This window comes from Giraffa tippelskirchi, chromosome 10, assembly GCF_054371585.1.
Source record: "Giraffa tippelskirchi isolate mGirTip1 chromosome 10, T2T-mGirTip1v1.2.pri, whole genome shotgun sequence".
Classification (NCBI taxonomy): Eukaryota; Metazoa; Chordata; class Mammalia; order Artiodactyla; family Giraffidae; genus Giraffa; species Giraffa tippelskirchi.
The window spans coordinates 86,014,042-86,038,220 of NC_137284.1; the positions used below are offsets into that span (position 1 = coordinate 86,014,042).

The 24,179-nt window shown below is 33.8% G+C and overlaps 2 long non-coding RNA genes across 2 annotated transcripts in view; one reads left to right on the forward strand and one right to left on the reverse strand.

Annotated features, from left to right (window-relative positions):
• The window catches only part of LOC145524089 (uncharacterized), a 37,544-nt gene extending 28,316 nt beyond the window's left edge, over nt 1–9,228 (forward strand). Inside the window, exon 2 of the long non-coding RNA XR_014067152.1 lies at nt 1,701–9,228. This is a non-coding gene — a long non-coding RNA (uncharacterized LOC145524089). The remainder of the gene's footprint in view (nt 1–1,700) is intronic.
• LOC145524088 (uncharacterized) overlaps nt 1–24,179 on the reverse strand; it is a 410,741-nt gene that overhangs the window by 351,074 nt on the left and 35,488 nt on the right. The window lies entirely within an intron of this gene.

A 24,179-nucleotide genomic window follows, 5' to 3' on the forward strand; every position in this document is an offset into this window, starting at 1 on the left:
TCAGGCATAGTAACAAGTCTACACTATTGTTAACCAGTGATAAATTGAAAGTGAGAGATGAGATAGGACTTCTACAAGGATATTTGGGGTATATTAAGATGAGTCTATAATCCAAGCCCTCAATGCTAGACTCATACAATTTCCAAGTACAACCTATTGTTGTTGGTTTTTTATAGTATCCACTTGAATGACTATAGCAGATTAGAAAACAAAAATCTTGTCATATATTAGATTGTTTAATGCTTATTATATAAACTATAGCTAATTTTTTCCTGCTTGGACTCTCTACTTTTGATAGACCTTAATTTCTGTTGCATATAAGACTACAAGGTAGACTTGGAATGTAAGAATCTATGAATTCTGACCTGGAATTTTTGTTTAAAATTTTATTAGTGTTCATAGAGCATTTCAACTGTGGTACGAGTTCACAGTGGGGCAGTATAATAATAAATACTGAAAGATATTAAAGAGTATGGGGTAAACCAAAGGTAAAATTAATGTTCTGATCATAATTTTGTTGCAGTAAGTAATTCATTCTTAACTCAAATTATGCTAAAATTAAGATTTTAGAAACAGACACTTTGAATTTGAATTGAAGCCCTGTTGCATACTGATAATGGTGCAGACTACTTAACTTTCATTTTCCAAGTGCCTTTGAAATCATCAAAAGACAAGCTGACTAAGCTAGGATCTTGAGCTAGGAATGACACTATATTAATCCATTGAAAAATCAATGATTTTGCACCATCTATGTTTACTCAGCTGAACTAAGGACCTTATTTCTCAAGTGTCCTGGATGGAAAAGTTTACAGATCATTGTGAAATGGGAGAAAAGGTAATTGGTGGAAGACACAAAGATAAAAGTTATTCAGGAAAAAGTCTATCTGGATTAAATATCCCAGGAAAATGTCATGATGCCATTTCTGTACCAAGAGATGAAAGCAATTTTCATGTTGAGTGTTGTAATCAAGAACAAATAACTCTTGACTTTACAAATTAAACCATCATGCTTTTTTATTCTTAAAAAAGGTGATAGAATTAAGAACAACAAAACTGCAGCAAAACAGAAGTATAAATAATACAGTTCAGATAAAGAAAGGCTGACATGCTACAGACCAAGCTTACAGTTCTTGGACAGAATAGCAAATTATGGAAAAGCACTGTTGATGTTTTTCACATACTTCATGAAAATATATAAAATGCTTAAAATCTTTTGTTCAGTTTATTTAAGACAAAATAAAAACTATCAGCCAGTGCTTGATAAATTTCCATTTAGCTTCAATAGAAAAGAGATGCAAACTTTACTAAGTTGCAAATCTTGTAAAGGTGTTTAAAATGAAATTCTGAATAATTTTAAATTTTATTGTTATTTTATATGACTACTATAACTGTATAAATTATATTGTTTAAATTCCATTTCAAGGAACTATTTACTTGGCAGGCTATTTTACTATTGCTTATAGCTTTTCAAAAGCTTCAGTCAAAAGACTAGAAATCTTTAACAACAAAGTAAAATATTTTACCCCCACCCCCATAAGTTTAATTTTTTTTTAGAGAGTAACGAGCTAATCACAAAGGTTTGATGGACTGCCTGTGTGAGCCCATTTGCTTCTCTCCAGTTTGAAAGGATACTATCTTTGAAGACCAGAACAATAGATCATGTAGCGAAAGTGCTTTGTTCTTCTTTCCGCCCATTACAGGTACTCTAAATGGTTGGAATTCAGTGAAATTTAATGACTTATGTAATAGACCAAGGTACTGGCTTAGTGAAGGAAGGCCATGTTGCTGTGGGACCAAGCGCTTGGGACATTATCATTGATTTAAGAAGCCTTCAGAGGAAGGAAAGAGCTCTAGCAGATGTTGCTTACAGAAAAAATTCTGAAGCTCTTTCACATAAATCAATTAATATGCTAAGTCACAACAGGTAAATCATGAAACTGTTCTTTCCCAATTTCAAAGCTGCCATTTTGTCTTATTTCCTTGACTTAGGGCTACTTTTTAGTCTTTCTACAGTAGTTTTGATTTTTAAATATAGAAATACAGTGATTAAATATAAAAAGAAGTTTGTGACTATCCCAGATGTTGGCACTCTGGTCTGATAGCAAGAATACAAGTTAGAAGGCTGTTTTCACTCAGTTTATATTGTTTAAAACAGAATTTACATAATCTCTCTAAGTTTTAATTTTCCCTTTATATAGTAGTGTGGGTAATATCTTCCTCCAGAGCTGTTTTAAGGATTGAGTACAGTGGACTCATGATTAAATGATTTACAATTAGAACTTAAATTATGCCCAGCTGAAATGCAGACATATGCATTTAAGCCTCTAGAGGATTGGTGAAGATGATCTGCTAGCTGTTTATTTACCTAAAGGCACAAGCAACTTTCTTACAAGAAATTCATTCTCAAGCAGGGGAGAGAGAAAGGCACAAAAGATGTAAAGAAAAAAAAATTTTGGTTTCCTAGAAAGAAAGAAAAGTCTGTGTCCAAAATAGTGTTGGTAACCAAGATCTATTTTCTGTCCTGGTCAATGAATCATGAGCAAAGCTTGAAACAATGTATAAAAGAAAACAGGATCCAAACCTGGAAATAAGCTGTTTCATTAAGATTCTGAACATATCAGACATGAAAAATAGTAACTTCAAAACAGTGTCACAAAAGGGAGAGATTTGTATAATTTCTGCTTATATACTTAACTTGGCATGGCAATGTACACTTAGGGCACACGCGAACACAGATCAGCTCTATCATGTCAAGGATTTCAAAGGAACACAAATATCCTTGAAAATGACAACCAGTCATATCTGGCACTCTGACAACATGGCTGTAAACATGTAATTATAAAGGCCCATATGTTAGTGGCTTCTAGACTTATGAACAACATTAATATCTGAATTGATAATGTGAGTATCAGATGCAGGGATGATAATCATGTAGAGTGTCACATCACTGTATAAGCGTAAGGTAGGATACAGGAAAACAGCTACTGGATACCTAGGTCAGGGTCAGCAAACTTTTCTGTAAAAGGCCAGACAATAAATATTTTAGGTTCTGTGGGCTGTACGGTCACTAGTGCAACTATTCAACTATTAGTGTAATGAAAAAGGATCCATAGATAATTGGTACATGAATGGATGTGGCTGAATTTGGATAATATTGAATTTACAAAAGGGGCTTCCCTGGTGATTCAGACGGTAAAGAATCTACTTGCAATGTGGGAGGCCTGGGTTAGATTCCTGGTTCGGGAATATCCCCTGGAGAAGGGAATGGCTACCCACTCCATTATTCTTGCCTGGAGAATCCCATGGATAGAGAAACCTGGCAAGCTACAGTACATGGGATCACAAGGAGTTGTACATGACTGAGAACTAACATTTTTCACTTTAATTTACAAAAACGGGCATTGCACAGGATTTGGTATGCAGGCAATAGTTTGCCCTGCTGTAGTCTAATTGAGAAGACTTGCTCACGAACATAATAGAATAATCCTTGAAGACTATTAGTAACAAATGAGGAAAAATATGTTCAACAGAGATTTTAGAAATTACAAATGCATTGACAGTGAGTGTCAAAGAAATAATGCTTAATACTTAGATGAGATACCTCTTTTTAACCCCAAAGAGATTATAATTACATATCCCAATTTTTCACACACAAAAGGCAAACACAATTCTCTTTACATATACATCCTCCTAAAGAGAAGTTTCTGAACCTGTCCTTCCACTCCTAACAATAATTTCCTTGTACAAAAATTCCACTTTTTCTGGTAATGTAAATAAATACAATAGTTAGTGCCAATCTATTATTTTGCCTAAGTGAATGGCATTATCCTTTGATTTCAGTTAAATTCTAGAAATGTAGGATGCTTTAGGATTCAAGAAAAAGCATAAATGCAGCTTAGTAAGATAATTTCACTTTACAACAATATGAAACTGGAGAGTCTGCAAGATGGAATAATTTAAAAGAATGAGGGTAAGATTATTCATTTTGGAATAAATTCCTAATTCAGTTCTAATTTTCCCCAATAAGCCATAAAGGAAACTTGCAAGAGACTACCTGGTAGGGATTTTCTCATTCTTTAAAAAAAAAAGAAAAATTATTCCTTCCATGTTACTTCTTCCACATGCTAACTTTTTCCTCTCGCAAATTTTTCCACAGTCCTAAAAACATTACATTTCCAGGAACCACTAAAGAAAGCAAATTGAAATGTGTTTGAGTACTTTTAAAGAGTGAGGAAATCCTTTCCAGAGAGTCTTCAGTAGTTTTATAATTAAAATGGGACATAGATGAAATACATATCACAACTGCAGCATAAAGGAAGAATGTTAAAGGGACCTATATGGTTCTACCATTGTATTTTCCTTCAAGTAAAATATTACCTCAAGTAGAATGTAGGTGTGTATATTTTAATGCACTATAGCAATGAATAAAAACCATAGAAGACATATAATGAAAAATTCAATAGATAAATTAAATACTTGAATAATTTAAATAACCAAAAGAAGACAAGAATACAGAAATAGAAAAAAAGAGAGTACAAACAAAAAATTAATAATAAAAAATAGAACTAAATTCAACCACATCAATGATTTTATTAAATGTAAATAATTTAACACATTTTGTTAAAAGAGATTGTCATGTTGAATTATTTTAAAAGACCAGAATATACACTGCCCTCAATTACTTGAAAAATAATGATAAAAGGTTAAAGGAAAAATAAAATAGGGAAAGATTCAGCATGTAAGCACTAATAAAAAGATGCCAAAGTGGTTATATTATAATGATATCTGAAAAGTGGGTTTCAAAAAAAGGAGAAACTAGCAGAAATAAAAAAGGACATTGTATGCATGTGGGCTCAGTCACTTCACATAATTATAAAACTGACAATTCATCATAAAGATCTAATAATAATGTGTCTACGCTAAAAAAAGAGCTTCAAAATACATGAAGCAATAAAAGGAGAAATAGGCAAAACCACAACTTCAATTAGAGAGTTCAATGCTCATTTCTCAGTAATCAACAGAACACGTAGACAGAAAATCAGTAAGAATATGGAAAACTTCAACCAACTTGTCATATAAAGAGCACTGCACCTAGTATCAGAAAGAATGCACATTCTTTTCAGGTACACATGGAACATTCACCAAGAAAAAATATATTTGGGTCAGAAAACAAATTTTATTAAATTTAAAAGATTAAAATTATATACCATGACCATAATGAAATTTTTTTTTTTTAAAAAAACAGAAGGGTATATGTTAAAACTCAAGTATTTTGATAGTAAACAATATATTTCTAAATAATCCTCAAGTCAAAGAAAAGTCACAAGTGAAATAAGAAATAAAATGTCTGTTCTGAATAAAGATGGAAATGTAACATAACCAAAATTGAGAGATGTAGATAAACAATTGCATAGAGGGAAATTTATATTTTAAATACTATGTTAGAAAGAAAAAAGAAATCAAATCAATAAGCTAAGCTTTCTACTTTAGAAACAAGAAATAAAGAGCAAACAAAACTCAACACACACAGAAGGAAGGAAATAATAACAATAAAAGGAGAAATGGATGATATTTAAAACAAAAGACCTTAGGGAAAAGCATTAAATCAAAAGGTGCTTGATTGAAAAGATCAACTGGATCTAGTCAAAATGAGGGGGTTAAAAATGATGACTCAATTAGCATCATCAGAAACAAAATGGAGAATATTACAGACATCAATAGGATACTAAAAAACACTACAAAGAACCCTGTGAGCATACATACATTCAACAAACAAATTAGATAAACTGGATTAATTATTTGAAAGACAGATTAAAAAAATAATTTCAATACAACTTAAATAACTAAAATCATTCTCTATTGAACAGATTAAATTCATACTCTAAAATCCTCTAGGAAAATAAAACTCCAAGACCAGATGGTTTTCTTAGTATATTTTTCCAATAACTTTCTAAATGGTACCAAGTCTACAAAATTTCCCCTAGAAAACAAAACAGAAAAAAAAAAACATTTCCCAAGCCATTTTATAAGGTAACCATTACTCTAATATCAAAACTAGATAAAGACAGTAAATGAAAATAGTGCAGTCCAATATTCTTCATGAAAACACAAATTTCAACAAATTGTTAGCCAAGTGAATACAATAAATAAACAAGAATGATACATCATGAACATATGGAGTTTATCTCAAAACTGCAAAGTTACTTCGACATTTTAAAAAATCCAACATATTAAAATTATATATTACATATTAAAAGAAGTAAAAACCCCTAATCATCTCAATAGAGATGGGTAATATTCATTGTCCATTCATGATAAAAACTCCCTGGAAATTAGATATAGAAGGAAAATTCTGAAACTGATAAAGGACATCAACAAATAACTGAATCTATCTTCACAATTAATGGTGAAAATTGAATGTTTCATACCTAAGAGCAGAATAAGGCAGGGGTATCTATTCTTTGAATGCCGCGTATTGAGTGTTGAGTTGAGTGTTGCATTAAAATCACTGCAGATGGTGACTGCAGCCATGAAATCAAAAGACTCTTGCTCCTTGGAAGAAAAGCTCTGATCAACCTAGACACCATATTAAAAAGCAGAGACATTAACTGGCTGACAAAGGTCTGTCTAGTCAAAGATATGGTTTTTCCAGTAGTCATATATGGATGTGAGAGTTGGACTATAAAGAAAGCTTAGCGTGGAAGGATTGATGTTTTTGAACAGTGGTATTGGAGAAGACTCTTGAGAGTCCCTTGGATGTGAGGAGATCAAACAGTCAATCCTAAAGGAAAGAAGTCCTGAATATTCATTGGAACGACTGATGCTGAAGCTAAAATTCCAATACTTTGGCCACCTGATGAGAAGAACTGACTCACTGGAAAAGACCCTCACGCTGGGAAAGACTGAGGGCAGGAGGAGAAGGGGACGACAGAGGATGAGATGGTTGGATGGTATCACCAACTAGATGGACATGAATTTGAGCAAGCTCCAGGAGTTGGTGATAGAAGCCTGGTGTGCTACAGTCCATGGGGTCGCAAAGAGTCGAACACGACTGAGTGGTTGAACTGAACTGAACTGGTCTATTCTTTTCACTGCTACTCAACTCTGTATTAGTGGCTCTAGACAGTATGATAAAGCCAAAAAAAAAAAAATTGCAATTTTCCCTAGATTGATCTAGAGGCTTCACAGTACCTAATTGAAATTTCAAATGATTTTACAAATTTAATCAAGCTAGTTTTACGATTTATACAGAAAAAAATGTATAAGAAAAGTCAAACATCTTTCAATAGAAGAATAAACTTGGAGGCATCACATTACCCATTTTAAGACTGATTGCTGACCCACAGTTATTAAAAGATTGTTTTGGTGAAAAAATAGACACATAGAAAGGACAGAACATATAATGCTGAGTTAGACCCACACAAATAGAATCAATTGATTTTTACCAAAGGTGCATAGGCAATTTATTGGAGAAAGAATATTTTTTAACAAATAGTGCTGGAACAACTGAATATACATATGAATGGATCCAAATAAAAGAATTTCAAACTATATTTCATTCAATACAAAATATTTATTCAAAATAGAACATAAAAATAACTAGAAAACATAAAACTAAAAAATCTTAAAAGAAAACATAGGAGAAGTCTTTATAACCTTGGATTAGGCAAAGAGTTCCTAAATAAGACAACAAAAGCATGATTTGTAAAACAAATAATTGGTAAGTCGGAGTTCATTGATTAAGTGTTTTCCTCACAAAAGATTTTTTTCTAAAAAATGAACCACATATTGAGATTAAAAATTTCCAAATCAAATATCTGATAAATGATTTGTATCTAGAACATATAAACTCGACAATAAAAAAATTAAAATTAAATGAGTGAAATATCCAGACAGATTCTTTCCAAAGATATACATATGGCAAGTGTGCACATGGAAAAGATGTCCAACAAAAATAGTTATAAAGAATTGCAGATTTAAAAATATGAGGTACAACTACACACCTACTGAAAGTGAAAGTCACTCAGTCATGGTGGACTCTTTACAACTCCGTGGACTGTAGCCCACCAAGCTCCACTGTCCAAGGAATTCTCTAGGCTAGAATGCTGGAGTTGGTAGCTGTTTCCTTCTTCAGGGGATCTTCCCAACCCAGGGATCAAATCCAGGTCTCCTGCATTGCAGATTCTTTACAGTCTGAGCCACCACGGAAGCCCAAGAACACTGGAGTGTGTAGCCTATCCCTTCTCCAGGGGATCTCCCCAACCCAGAAATCAAACCAGGGTCTCCTGCATTGCAGGCAGATTCTTTACCAGCTGAGCTACCAGGGAATTAGCTCATTCACATCTATTAGAATGGCTAAATTCTTTTTGAAGTAACAAAGAAAAAAGTTAACAATGTCATGGTCTGTTGATGCTTTTTGCTGGTGGGAATGTAAATTGATACAACCACCCTGGAATAAAGTTGTACCAGTTTTATTAAGTTAAATATATACTGATATGACTCAGTAATCCACATTTAGGTATTTATCCTAGAATAATGTTGAGGGAATATCTATTGGTCTTGAGTTATTTTTGTTTGTCATACCTCTTTATGTTACTGGTCTCTAGTTGGTAGAGGCCAGGGATGCTAAAACACATCCTATAATCCCCAGGATAGTTCCCTATAATAAGAAATTAACCAATACAATTGTAACAGTGCTGAGGTTGAGAAACCCTGTCCTTGAAAAATGAAAGGTTTGTTACAAAAATAGCATTATTCATACAAATAGCATTATTTATTATTGCTCCAAAATAGGAAAAGCAACTCAAACATCTTTCAATTGGTAAATATATAAACAAACTGTGGTTCATCCATAAAATAAAATACTACTTAGCAATAAAACAAATGAACTATTGATATATGAATGAATCTCAAATGCATTATGCTAAGTGAAAAAGTCAGTCTAAAGATTATATAATGTATAATGTAAGAGAATATGGCATTCTCTTAAAGAAAAACTAAAGAAAGAGATGTATCAGTGATTGTTCGGGGGTAGGAATGAAGGAAGTGCTTGACTATGAATGGCAATAAGAGGGAATTTGGAGGTAACAGAATTGTCTTGTACCCGTTCTTTGGTGGTGGTTATACCAATCTAAGAACATATTAAAATTCATGGAATTATATAACAGAAAAATTTACAGTATGTAAAATTTTAAATCATTAAAAAAGCACACAAATCTTAGGAAAAAACTGTAAAAAATATACATTTATTTAAATTCTTAAACTTCTTAATGAGACAGTGTATTAAGAAAATGCTTGCTAGAGCAACGATACCTGGGTTCAAATTCCAGTTTTGCTACTTATTAGCCCTATGAACTTGGACAATTAATCTAACCTTTCGGAATGTTAGTATCCTCATCTGTAGAGTGAGAATAATAATAGTTTCTACCTCATACATTTGTTGTGAGTTAACATGCCATTACATACATAGAATATTACTTGATGGATCATAAATATAATATGAAACTTAGCAATGTTTTATTATAAGTGAAACAAATGTATAGAGTATAACACTCTTTACATAGAGTATTATACTCTTATAGAGTATAACACTCTTTATTTTCAGGAGATAGCATCATTTTTCGGAGAAGGCAATGGTAACCCACTTCAGTACTCTTGCCTGGAAAATCCCATGGACGGAGGAGACTGGTAGGCTGCAGACCACGGGGTCGCTAAGAGTCAGACACAACTGAGTGACTGCACGTTCACTTTTCACTTTGATGCATTGGAGAAGGAAATGGCAACCCACTCCAGTGTTCTTGCCTGGAGAATCCCAAGGATGGGGGAGCCTGGTGGGCTGCCGTCTATGAGGTCGCACAGAGTTGGACACGACTGAAGCGACTTAGCAGCAGCAGCAGCAGCAGCATTTTCATTATTTCCAGTGGCCAGGTCAGGTATCCAACATGAATCTTTCAGTTCAGTTCAGTTCAGTCGCTCAGTCATGTCCGACTCTTTGCGATCCCATGAACCGCAGCACGCCAGGCCTCCCTGTCCATCACCAACTCCTGGAGTCCACCCAAACCCATGTCCATAGAGTCGGTGATGCCATCCAACCATCTCATCCTCTGTCATCCCCATCTCCTCCTGTTCTCAATCTTTCCCAGCATCAGGGTCTTTTCAAATGTCAGCTCTTCGCATCAGGTGGCCAAAGTTTTGCAGTTTCAGCTTCAACATCAGTCCCTCCGATGAACACCCAGGACGGATCTCCTTTAGGATGGCTGGATCTCCTTGCAGTCCAAGGGACTCTCAAGAGTCTTCTCCAACACCACAGTTCAAAAGCATCAGCTCTTCGGAGCTCAGCTTTCTTCACAGTCCAACTCTTACATCCATACATGACCACTGGAAAAACCATAGCCTTGACTAGACAGACCTTTGTTAGCAAAGTAATGTCTCTGCTTTTTAATATGCTGTCTAGGTTGGTCATAACTGTCCTTCCAAGGAGTAAGCATCTTTTAATTTCATGGCTGCAGTCACCATCTGAAGTGATTTTGGAGTCCAGAAAAATAAAGTCAGCCACTGTTTCCGCTGTTTCCCCATTTATTTGCCATGAAGTGATGGGACCAGATGCCATGATCTTAGTTTTCTGAATGTTGAGCTTTAAGCCAACTTTTTCACTCTCCTCTTTCACTTTCATCAAGAGGCTCTTTAGTTCTTCTTCACTTTCTGCCATAAGGGTGGTGTCATCTGCATATCTGAGGTTATTGATATTTCTCTCGGCAATCTTGATTCCAGCTTGTGCTTCCTCCAGCCCAGTGTTTATCATGATATATTCTGCATATAAGTTAAATAAGCAGGATGACAATATACAGTCTTGGCATACTCCTTTTCCCATGAATCTTTAGAACATATCAAAACAATTTGAGTTAGATGGTACAGTCACTGTGGAGAAGAGTATGGAGGTTCCTTAAAAAACTAACAATAGAGTTACCATATGATCCTGCAGTCCCACTTCTGCACATATATGCAAAGAAAACTCTAGCTTGAAAACATACATGCACAACAATGCTCATAGCAGCACTATTAACAATGGCCAAGACATGGAAGCAACCTAAATATCTATTGACACATGGATAGATAAAAGGATGTGGTACATATACATAGGGCTTCCCCTGTGGCTCAGAAGGTAAACAATCTGCCTTCAGTGAAGGAGACCCGGGTCCAATCCCTGGGTTGGGAAGATTCCCTGGAGAAGGGAATGGCTACTCACTCAACTATTCTTGCCTAGAGAATTCCATGGACAGAGGAGCCTGGTGGGTTACAGTCCATGGGGTTGCAGAGTTGGACATAACTGAGAGACATATACATGATGAATAGTACTCAACCATAAAAAAGAATGAAATAATGCCATTTGCAGCATCATGGATGGGCCGAGAGATTATCATATTAAGTGAAGTAAGTCAGAGAAAGACAAGTATCACATATCATGTGATATGTGAAATCTCAAATAATTGTACAAATTAACTTATTTACTAACAGAATTAGACTCACAGTCATAGAAACAAACTTATGATTACCAAAAGGAACATGGAAGGGTGGGTGAGTAAATTAGGTGTTTGGAATTAACATATAAACATTGTTATAGAAAAATTAGGTAGATAATAAGGACCTGTTGTATAGCCATGAAACTATACTCAATATCTTGAAATGGCCTGTATTGGAAAAGAATCTAAAAAAGAATATCTGAGTCCTTTTCTTGTGCACTGCAAATGCAAATTATAAATTAACTATATATATATATTATATATATATATATGTATATATATATACACACACACACACACACACACACACATATATAACAACGAGATAGAGGTCACATTTGACCTCTATCTCATTGATTAAGAGAATATGGGTTTTTAAGGTGCCTGAATTGCATACTTCCTATTGTGTTATCTAAAGAGAAACAAAACACCTTATCTAACAACATTATTTCCTCACTAGACTGAAAGTTCTTTAAACGAGGATTCATATCCTACTCATTTCATATCCTCGAAACATGTATAATGCTCAAATGTTATTAAATAATTGCTTAATAGATGTATTTTTAAATTAAACATATATGTACATGTGTTAGATGTTATATGTACACATGTTAGATGCTTAGATTTATTGAAAAGAAGATGGAATAAAAATCTAAACCTAAAATTTTACTGTATGAAAATACAATCATATATCCATGAAAGAATTGTTCAAATAAGCCACAGACTCTTCAATTATTCTCATTTGCAGTTGAAGTGTGATATCAGTTTTGTTCTTAAAATTATATATATATATGTATGTACATATATATATATATAAATTTCTCCAAACATATATTAAACAGCAAGGAAAATGAACTACCTTTAGGTAGTATTTATATATAGGCTATTTATCATGTACACTAAGTGAAATATTTATTTTCTCAGTTACAGAATTTCTAATTATCTTATTTGTATTTGTGCAATTTTTAAATTTTCAATTTAGGGATTATGTAAATTCTACCATCTGACATGAATTACATCTACTCAAGATGATGGCCCTCGTTACTAATTTAGTTAAACAGCTCTAAAGAAATTTAAAGAAAACCAGATGAATAATTATAACTCTTCTATTGGACAAACACTTACTATTTTTGATAGTTTATGTGGCTTACCCAAGTTCTCATTAATCATTTTAAGTTGATCTTCCAATCAAAAATAAATATCTTGTTTGTTTGGGTTTTTTTTGGTCAAATGATCATATATTAGGAACAATCATAAAAGCTGAGCAGGAACATGTCAGGAAGCATAATACCATAAATTTACAGCTGGGTTTATGTTGGCTGAGAGATTGATGACCCACTCGTTAAAGTGGGAGAAATATACACAGGGCATGTTGAGTTACTATACTGTGGGTAGTTTGATGTGCTGTGATGTGTTTTGTTAGAACTACTCTATCTGACCTCTGCTCAGTGATGCATTAAAAATGTAAAATATTGTACTTCCTTAGAAAGCAGATTCAATGCATTGCAACCTCATGCTGGTTATTACCCAAAGCAAGCATGGTTAAATTATATGCATTTCTTGGTTTTAATGGATAGAAAAAATAGGAGGAGGAGACACCACTTCTCATGGATTAGCATCCTCTGATCTAGTTTTGCAGATAACCTACAAATTCAGTAGATCATTTTTCAAGGTTAAAAAGAAAAATCTTTTATATCTGTGCTTTTAATGTTGAACAGATCTGAAAAAAGGCCCAGCAAATCAAGTAGTCTCTTTAAATACAAATGTTTCACATCCTATGAGCATATAAATAATATTTATTGGGAAAGTAACTTTGAGATTCTTCCCAAGTATTTTTAAACCAACTCTTTTACATCTGTATTCTTCAATGTAAACATAGGCACAGACTCTGTGACATGTGTTTGTCCTATACTAAGTTCCTAATGTTTCTGTATCATTCAAGTTCATTCCGGATAAAGATCTTGTCTACATCTCCCACATGTATTCACATTGTCTTGTATTTAAACTAGCAGATTCTAAGCAAATGGTGAAAGCAGAGTGACTATAAAAATGAAAAAAAAAAAGCAAAAAAGTAAGTTTAATTCTATCATTCCATGTAACCAGGTGAGTATTTACTTTTTTTTTATGTTAAATAGATAGTGCATATGACAGGGGTAGTGTAGCTTGGGGAGTAGCAATAAAGGATATATTTCAAATAATACAAAATATTTTATTGAATTTGAATAATATTTTTAAAGTTTAAATGTTACTCTCTTTAAAATTCACATTTGCTTTTGAATTTAAAAATGACTTAAACGATTATTAGTGATTGTTACAGGATTATTACTGATATGTTATGGAAATGTAGGAGTTATCTAAAAATGATCTAGTTAGGTATCAAACACACAATGTATGCTTTTGTTTAAATCAAAAGGGGAGAAGAAGTTGGGGTATAAAATATAGATACCTAACAGTATTTATCATATCAGAACATTTCTCTTTAGTATTTTTTAAAGTAGTTGCTTCTTTTTCCTCTTTTTTATGATTGAGGCATCTCACTGAGATTAAAATTATTATTTATGAGATTTGATACAAAATATTTTATTTTCTCAGATGCACTCATTTTAAAGCTTGGAAAATGATAAATCCCTCCTGGCTTGAGTTATTAACATTGAAACAGGTCTTCAAACTGACACTTAGAGTAGAATATAAAGGACACATTTAGACTCTGTGTGAGTCATGCTTCTTGGAAGCCAACAGCATGTAAAGTATTGCTTATATAAAATTCCATTTACTCTATATTTTACATATAAATAGTATTATATAGTTCCATACCTGAACCCCTGAGGTTGAAGTTTCTATTGAACTTTTGACTCATCTTTGAAATTTGAGAGGAGTCATTAAGAAACTGATATTGAATCATTCATTATGGAAAAACTCAATAAACTTTAAAAATTAACTGAATGTATGAATTCTTAATAAATGTAACTGTTAGATAAACAAATTAAAATTAACATTTTATTAACCAAAATGACAAGTTTTGTGAAATCCTTTGATTTTCTGTGTGATTTCTCATGGGAGGTTTGTGGTAGTTGTCAGTGAAAGTTTTACAGGAAACATAAAATAACACTAGAGATTGACTGGAGAATAAGTAAATAAACCAGATTTATGAGAGATAAAATATCTTTTTAAAATTAAGAAAATAAATAAAATAAATTATAGAAATAGTTAATTTGTTTCTAAATAAAAAAAAACAAATCAGACACAGAACTATGCATACAGTATTAAATTGCTAAAAGGAGATTGATGTTTAAGAGTTCCATCATATTGCTGATGTCAAACAAAAGAATATTTACATGAAGCTCTAGTCTTTTATGGTAACCAGAGTTAAAAACACACACACATATTGCTATATGGGAATGGTACTTCTAAGAATATAATGATCCATCTTTACATAACCTTGAATATCATGTTAACTTTAATGTTTTATTCTGGGGCTTAGTAAAATGAACCACACATTTCCCCACATCAAATGTGAGCTTGCCTCTCCTCCATCCCTTTCTCGTCCTTGGCTTTAAACTTCCTCATTTGTGGTCAAATTATATTCTTCATTATTCTCATTTCTTACCTCTTCTTTTGGTCTAAGTTGGTTACCTAAGCATTCCTCCTAAGCACTCCATACTTCGGGTGATATGGGATATTTGAGTTTTCAGGAACAAATAAGTAACCTTTGAGTGAAAATGCAACTAATAGTAGAATAGCTCTCTGTTTGTTTCTATGGCAGCTATTCAATAGTGGTTATTCATTTACAAGTTCTCTTCCACAGTAAAGTATTTGGAAAGAACTAGTTCAGAATGTAGTCTTTGTTTTCAAGTCTTCCTTTTATCTTGGTTGGTTCCCTATGTCCTCATGCCTAAAGCAGTCACTTTGTTCTTGTGTGTCAAACTGTTACAATTACCTTCACATTCTACTGGAAAAGTCATCACTCACAAACTCCCACTCAGTGTCTGCGTCACCGGGAATGAAGCATAGTTGATAGATTTCCCACCAATTCAGCACTGAAGTCAGAAATACAGTGCATGATTTAAGTCTCAGAGTTGAAGACACTTCTATTGTAGGACACAAGTTCAAAGACTAAGTATACGTGTTGAATAATTTTGTGAATATATGGAGCCTTGAGGATTTAAACAAACTGGTAAGGCAAAGCAAAATAGAACACGTATTATAAAAACGTACTAGAAGAGAGGAGCAACAACCTGTTGTGGCAAATCTGGAAGCAGTCATCTACTTATTGATACAGATACTAAACATTTTTCACTAAAGATTAAAAAAAAATGTGGGTAACATTAAACCATAGTTTGAGATTATTAAGAATATTGTTACATAATAAACACATAAAACATTCTGGACTTCTATTTTTTAAATATGTCTTTTAAAATTATCAAAATAATAATAAAAAAGCGATATAATATTACTTGGAGAGAAAAAATAAAGAAAAAATCTTCCATACTGTCTGTTATGGGTTATGCTCCTTCAAAATTCATATTGAAATTCCAACTGCCAGTCCCTCAAAATGTGATTTTATTTGGAAATATTAATAGATTCCTTGCAGATGTAATTAGGTGTAGTAAAATGGGATCATGAGAGTGGGTCTTAACCCAATGTGACTGTGTTCTTATTAAAAAAAAAAAAAGAAATTTTGGACAGAGGGGCAGGCACAAAGGGAGACTATCACGTGAGAAGGCATAGATAGAAGATGGCTATCTATAAGCCAAGGTGAGAGTGCAGAAAGAGATCCTTCCCTCCTAACTCTCAGAATGAACCAACACTACTGGCACTTTGATCTAATATCTAGCCTCCAAAACCATAAGACAATAAACTTCTGTTGTTTAAGCCACCTAGATAATGGTATTTTCTATAGCAGCTCTAGCAAGCTAATGTACCTTCACTGCTGCTGCTGCTGCTGTTAAGTCGCTTCAGTCGTGGCCAACTCTGTGTGACCCTATAGACAACCGACTACCAGGCTCCTCCGTCCCTGGGATTCTCCAGGCAAGAACACTGGAGTACCCAAACAAAATTTCTATGAATGTTTGTTATAAATTCTTTAAACTGCGACTTATTTATGCAACACACACATGCATTTTTTTTCCACTTAAAAATAAATTATGAACAAACATTTTTAGGAAACAGCAGTGAGTTTTTGTGTCCTACTAGTAAACCTACCATCCCCCTCCATTGGTAATGACACACCAATTTTGAAGTGAAAGTGTCAATCACTCAATCATGTCCAACTTTTTGTGACCCTATTGACTGTAGCCCACCAGGCTCCTCTATCCACGGAACTCTTGTCCAGGCAAGACAACTGCAGTGCCTTCCTTCAGGGGATCTTCCCAACTGAGGGATCAAACTGTATCGCAGGCAGATTCTTTACTGTCTGAGCCAATAGGGATACCAATTTTAGTGCTAAGCTAAATGATAACATTTCCTAGCCTCCTTTCGGGCTAGGTGTGCTTATGTGCCTAAGTTATGTACAAAGGAATATTAGCCAAAATATTGTGTGAGGCTGTCAAGAACTGCAAAGTTTCTGAGATTTCAAACTTCCTGCAAGCAAGCAAGTTAGCCTACTACAGTCTCTCAGAAGCTAGCTGAAGATATGAGATGCCTGGGACATAGATAAAGACCTTTATTTCTCACAGCAATAGTAGTGGTCGAATATCAGTATTTTCTTAGTTTTCTGAAAACCAATTCATAGCCCTTCCCTAGGGCTATGAGAAGAAGCCCAGGTAATATCCGCACTCATGGAGCTGAAATTTTCATTCTCAGTCCGTAAGCATACACACCTTCTGTCTAGGAGGCAGATACTGTTTCTTCTGAGTCTGCTTTTTAAAAAGCATTCTTAAAAAAAAAAAAAGAGAGTAGCAGCCATGTTCTGAGGTGCAGTCATGTTCTGAGTCTAGCAGCCATGTTCTTAGAATGACAGCTGGAAGAGAGTAAACTGAAGTCCACAAGAGCACTGGTCTGTTTCTCCCCAGGCTTCTTTTATGAATCAGAAAATTTAATTTAACTAAATAACTGTTCTTTTGGAATTTTCTGTTTCATGATCCAAACATAGTTCTAACTGATATGCAGTCAATAAAATATTTAAAACATCATATTTCATAATGGTAAAGGAATTCATATAACTATATCATTATTTATTATCTAATCTCTTTTTATTGTGCCCCCTTATTCTGCTTTCATTTCTCTTTTACTCCAATAAAAAGAAGCTTGAATTCACTTTATCATCATTAAAATTATTTCCTTAATATTGGTTAGATGTTTTGTTGTGGGTTTTATTTAGTATATTTTTATTTCATATAAATATGTACATATACAAACAAAACAACAAAATCTTAAGTTTATAGAATAAAATCACTATATCCATCACTGACTCATCTCTTCTCTCTACATAGATATATATATTATACATTATATATATATATATAACACCAACACAAAATTTAACTCTTAAGAGGTAACAGCACTTGAATAATTCTGTTCACACTTCTTCTGAAGTTAGACTATATAGCTCTAAGTGGAATGCTTTTACTATATCATAATTTATTAAATGTAACCCATGTCTGATGAGATCTTTCAATGAATTTAAAGTTACTTTACATTACTCTTCTCCTCTTTCCCTTCTTTTTCCAAATTTGGTTACATGTATGTGTTTGTCTTATTTTTAATATTCCCCTTTATTGTCAATTGCTAATGCTCATAAATTCAACTTCTTTCATTTACCCAATAGATAGGCTTTTATACTAATAATAAATAAGCTTGATCAACAAAGAGAGGTTAATAAGCCTATCTGGATAAAATTAATATTGATGGGTTCTGTTATGGAAGTTGAATAACAGAGTTGTTTATTAATTTAAGACTATGTTGGTATGTTTGATAATATAGAAAAGACCAGGTCATCTGAGAACAAACAGCAATTTTCCTCTGTCTGTGTATCAATAACACATTCTTAGTTAGAATTCACAAGTAACAGCCAAATACCATACCTAACACCTAATAAAAGAGAAACTATCTAGTAGGATACTAGTTCAATTTGTTCACCACAATTTAAACTAAATACAGTAGAATTAAGGTCATCTTATGAAGAAGATGTCACCTTGGTCTAATTTAACTTTTTATTATTGATAGTGAGTCAAAGCTGAAGGAAAATCTGTACTAAAACCTAGAAATGTGTAGGAAGAATAATTTTGAAAAACAAAATTATTGGTAATAAAGATCATCACCAATGCCTGAGAAATTCAGGTAGAGGTATAAACAACAGTTTAGGTAAGTTTAATCATTTGGAAAAATACAATTGTTTGAGGCTTCTAAGTAGCCAAAGATTAGAGTCATAGTAGAGGCAGAAAGTTAAAATCAACAAAAGACAGTGAGATAGATATTGCTTGCTGTTTTGGCTGATTTTCATTGAAACAATTCTCCTATGGGTTAGGCAGTTGGACTCTTCATAAGGCCTAGTTAAGTCTTTCTTCTGAAACTGAAAGGGCCAGATTCATGTTCTCATAAACCCTTGGCAGCTCAGACATAGACATGTGACAAAGTCCAAGTCTGAGATCTCCAGTTTACCAGTTAGATTCGCCTGCCCTAGACTGTGCTTCTGTACTGACAGTTTACAAATCCTCAGAAACAGTGCGGTGGTAGTAAAAATAGCCACAGTTCAGTGACCACAGCAGCAGCTTCATTGAATTCCAGCAGCTCAGCAGGGAATATCCAGTGGTCCTTGCAACAGAGACAATTTTCTAACCAGGCTGAGAGCATGATGTCCTGGTAGCTTTATTCCTGGCTGCCTGGTCTCCCTTTAGCCCTGCTATTTTTTTCTTAGCCCAGTTCAGTAGCCTTCCTGCTGGTTCCGGAAGGTAACAGATATCTTTTCAATAATTTATCTTTCCATTAAACTAATCAGAGTTGGTTTCACTTGTTTGAAATTAATAACCCTTCCTTAATTACACTTATGATATTCATGATGCATGTATGCATGCTAAGTTGCTTCAGTCATGTCTGACTCTTTGAAACCCTGTGGACTGTAGCTCATCAGGATCCTCTGTCCATGGGATTTTCCAGGCAAAAATACTGGAGTGGGTTGCCAGGCCCTCCTGCACGGGATCTTCCCAACCCAGGGATCAAACCCAATGTCTCTTATGTCTCCTGCACTGGCAGGCAGGTTCTTCACCACTAGCACCATCTGGGAAGCCAGATACTCATGATAGCAAGATTCTAATCCTTATTTGTAATCCTGATAATTTTTTTAATACAATGTTTTATATAGTCTAAATTAGTCTAATCTTTAATAGAGAAATCAGAAAATTTAAAGTACACCTGAAATCTACAAGCATTAGTGTATGAATATATCAGGTATTTACAGGGAAGAAAGTGAACTTAATCTAAATAATTTGGAGAATCTGTATATTACTGAATTCTTCAGTATAAGACCTTGATAAATTGCTGCTAATACAAGTCCCTTAATTTGGGAAAGAAAAACAAATCATTCACTTGTTCATTTTTATTTTCAAGATATATAAATGTGTACATCAATAATATATTAATATATAATCTTAAATGACTTTATGTGCAGGTCATTGAGAATATGTGGGAAAAAAACTACAGAGAGAATGAGGTGAAATATTGTCAACGATTTTTTCTAGCCCAATACTAGGACATGACTATTCTCATTAATGATAAGTACTGACTAAAACGTTTTGTTGATGTCTATTTGATATAGTTGTTTGGTATAATAAATGCAGATCTGTTACAATGTAGAATCATTTTTTTATTAGCCCAGTAACATGAACATACAAACATGGCATTAGCTCATTCTATTACCTTGATCTTAGTTCTGGCCCCCCTTACACCTGGTTTCTAACTCAGATAACCTTCACCTTAACATACCCATGAAACCAAGAAACAGCAATCACTGATTAAGATCAGAGAGCATGTTTGATTAAGGAAAGGACTGAGAAAGTCTGTATCACACATCACTTAGCAATTTTAAAAGCTTTACATTTAACTTTTGTTAATGTTTAGTGAAAATGGCCTCGTTAAAATCACAGTATAACATATATGTTGGCTCATAATCGTGGTAACTGGAGAACAGGAGGCAAGGAAATCTACTGGTTCATATCAGAATTTTAGGAATAGAAGATGTGTTTTCTGTTCTCCATTCAAACAACTGTTACTAAAATATTCCAAAATTGGGTAATAATATGAACAATGAAATAGAGCCAGCTCTGAAAGTTATGGTCATATATTTATGTGGTTGTTGAATTTTAATGTCTGAAATGTTTAGATGTGAAAAGATTGATCTGAATGGGAATGCTTATTTAATTATATTAGAAAACTTGTCCCTATACCATGGACTAAATTGTGTGCTCCCATAATTCTTATGTTGAAGGTTTAACCCCCAATCTGATGGGATTTGGAGATGGGGCCTTAGGGATATGATTAGATATAGAGGGCATAGGGGGTGAGACCTTCATGACTGGATTAGTTTTCTTTTAAAAAGAGACACCAGAGAGCCTGCTGGCTTTCCCTGTCTGAGGACGCAGTAATATGGAGGCCATCTGCAAGCCACGAAAAGAACCCTCAAAAAACTCAACCTTGCTGTCACCCTGATTTTGGACTTTCCAGCCTCCAGAACTGTGAGAAATTAATTTTTGTTGTTTAAGCCACTCAGTCTATGGTGTTTTATTATGGAAGCCCAAGCTGACTAAGGTACCCTACATGCTAGAATTTTAACTCTACTGTGGAACTTATAATAATCCTTTCACTGATTAAAAAGGCATTTTTCCCCATAACTCTACTGTGTTTGTTTGGAAGGGTTTAAAGGAGAAGACCCCAAGATCTTTGCTTTCAAGAACCTTAGAACCTGGAGAAAAATTACATGTACATATGAGAAGCTGTAGAGCAACTCTGAAGATATATAAACAAATATACAAAAGGTATATGTAATAAATGCTAAATGCAAAGTAATAGAAGGAACATTATGGGCTGGGGTCAGTTCAGCTTCCTGGAAGAAATAGCTGTACAAACTATTGACCAAATAGCTGTACAACTCTGGGGGATAGTTTAAAGTTTTTGGACCTCCCTGTCCACATCTGTGAATGAGAGGGTTAGCTTACATACATTTCAGCCTGTTTCCAGTTATCATGAAATCTGTGAAATCATGATTCTCAGCTTATTCCACTGGAATGGAAGCCCCACATTAGCAAATAAAAAGTAAGCCTTTCTTGAAAGGCAAGCAGAAATTCACTAGTTAGACATTTATTCAACAGATTTTACAAGACAGGTCTCATAGGAGATTTGAGTAAATCAACCCATAATTGTACATTCGTTTGTTGGCCAGACTGACTAAATCAGTCAGCTATTAATAATTTGGAATCTCTGTACTTACACTACTAAGTTATTATAAACTGTCATTTATTAAGTATCTATCATATAACAAGCATTGTATTACACGTGTTGTCACTGACCTTTACTATAGCTACTAAGACAAGTACAACTACACTCAAAGCTGAAGAAACTGAGGCTTGGAGAATTTAACATGACTAGAAGTACAGAACTGGGAATTAAAAACAAAACTCTCTGATTCTGATGCACATTATCTTTCTACTTGTATAAAACAGACCTTTCTAAAACTTAGTAAGAGTTTATCAAAGATCTGTTCTACGGGTTTTACAGGTATTGATTTATTCCCTTCTCCAACAATTTCATCAACAGGAGCATTATATTCTTTGTAGGCAAAGATGGAGAAGCTCAATACAGTCAGCAAAAACAAGACTGGGAGCTGACTGTGGCTCAGTTCATGAACTCCTTATTGCCAAATTCAAACTTAAATTGAAATCAGTCCTGAATATTCATTGGAAGGACTTATGCTGAAGTTGAAACTCCACGACTTTGGCCACCTGATACAAAGAACTGACTCACTGGAAAAGACCCTGATGCTGGGAAAGATTGAAGGCAGAAGGAAAAAGGGACGACGGAGAATGAGATGGTAGGATGGCATCACCAACTGGATGGACATGAGTTTGAACAAGCTCCAGGAGTTGATGATGGACAGGGAAGCCTGGTGTGCTGCAGTCCATGGGGTCACAGAGGCGGACACGACTGAGGGACTGAACTGACTGACTATATAACTCAAGATTGTAGTTAACTTCAAATTTTAACTGCAATTACCCTACAGCAGCAGGGATGTTTTTGGCAATAAAAACTTGTATTTTATGTACCTATTATTGCCCCATATGAGATTAGTCAAAGAAAATTCTCATTCCATTACAGGAAAGAGCCAATGGCAGTCTTATAATCTTATTGTATAAGAAAGAAATAAGAAGAAAGGATTGTCTTTGCCTTGTCTTCAGACATTTTTAAAATAAATCTATCTGGAATGAAAAATAGTATCATGCATTGATAGTGGAAATATGAAGTTTCTCTTGCAAAGAAATAAGCAAAGAGAGATATGTATGGGATTGCACCCCTAAAGAAATTTCTTCTTTAGTTAGGCCCATAAAACAGAAAGATGACTTCCTTTTCACATCTGAGATGCAGATGTCAGGATAATGATATTCTCTGTGACTTTTATTGAAAACACTACTATATTTTTATTGTAATGTCTGAGTGGCTAAAAATTTATGAAAGTATTCAGGAAACTAGATCTAGGTATTTCTTTACATTAACAAGTTACTAAGAAATTTCTAAAGAGATTTTCATTCAAGCTTTGCAAATCAAGTAAAGGAATATATGATTGAAACAACATAAATGAGAGAAAAGATGAATAAGGAAGAGGAAACTGAAGAGGAAGAAGATGACAAATGTTCATGTCCAGAAAATCATGCCAATTATCAACTGCTTAGAAGAGGGGCTGTAGTTCAGAATCTGGCAAATGTTCGTCTATGAAGAATAAAGTACTATTTTAGGTTTTAGCAGCCATGTAGTCTTTCTCCCAACTATTCAACTCTGCCATTTTGTGCAAACAGAGGTATAAAAAATGTAAAAAAAATGGATATGGACATATTCCAATAAACCTTTATTTACAAAAACAGGTGGAAAGCCAGTTTGGCCTTCAGATTTCACTCTAAATCATAATGCTAAGATTATATCTCAGTGTTTTCTGGCAGAATTTTCTACTTTGAAGGAAACGTTCTATATCTGTACTGTGCAATTTGGTAGCCACTAGTTACAAATGACTTTTAAGCCCCTGAGATGTGGCTAGTGAAACGGAAGAAAATTAAATTTTACTTAATTTTAATTATTTTCCACCAAGTATTCATGTAACTAGTGACTACATTTTGGACTTCACAACACTTTGTTTTTTTTTAATCTGAGAATGCAACTTCAGAATTTCCTTTTGTTGTTAATAAACAAACAGAATTTTTTGATACTTTGAAGATTTTCAAAATGAAAAATTTAATATAACTTTAAGGTATATAATATGTAAAATAATCTGTATCTGATTTACACAGAGTAAAGTCTCCCTTGCCTCAAGAGAAACTATGAGAAAGAAGCAGATGTAAGGAAAATATGGATAATATAAATAAAACATGTGATTTTGCTTCTTTTATATATTTTCTTCTGATTAATGAATAAACAAATAGATTTGATATCCTCCTAGACAGGAGTTTTAAAAATGTATATGGT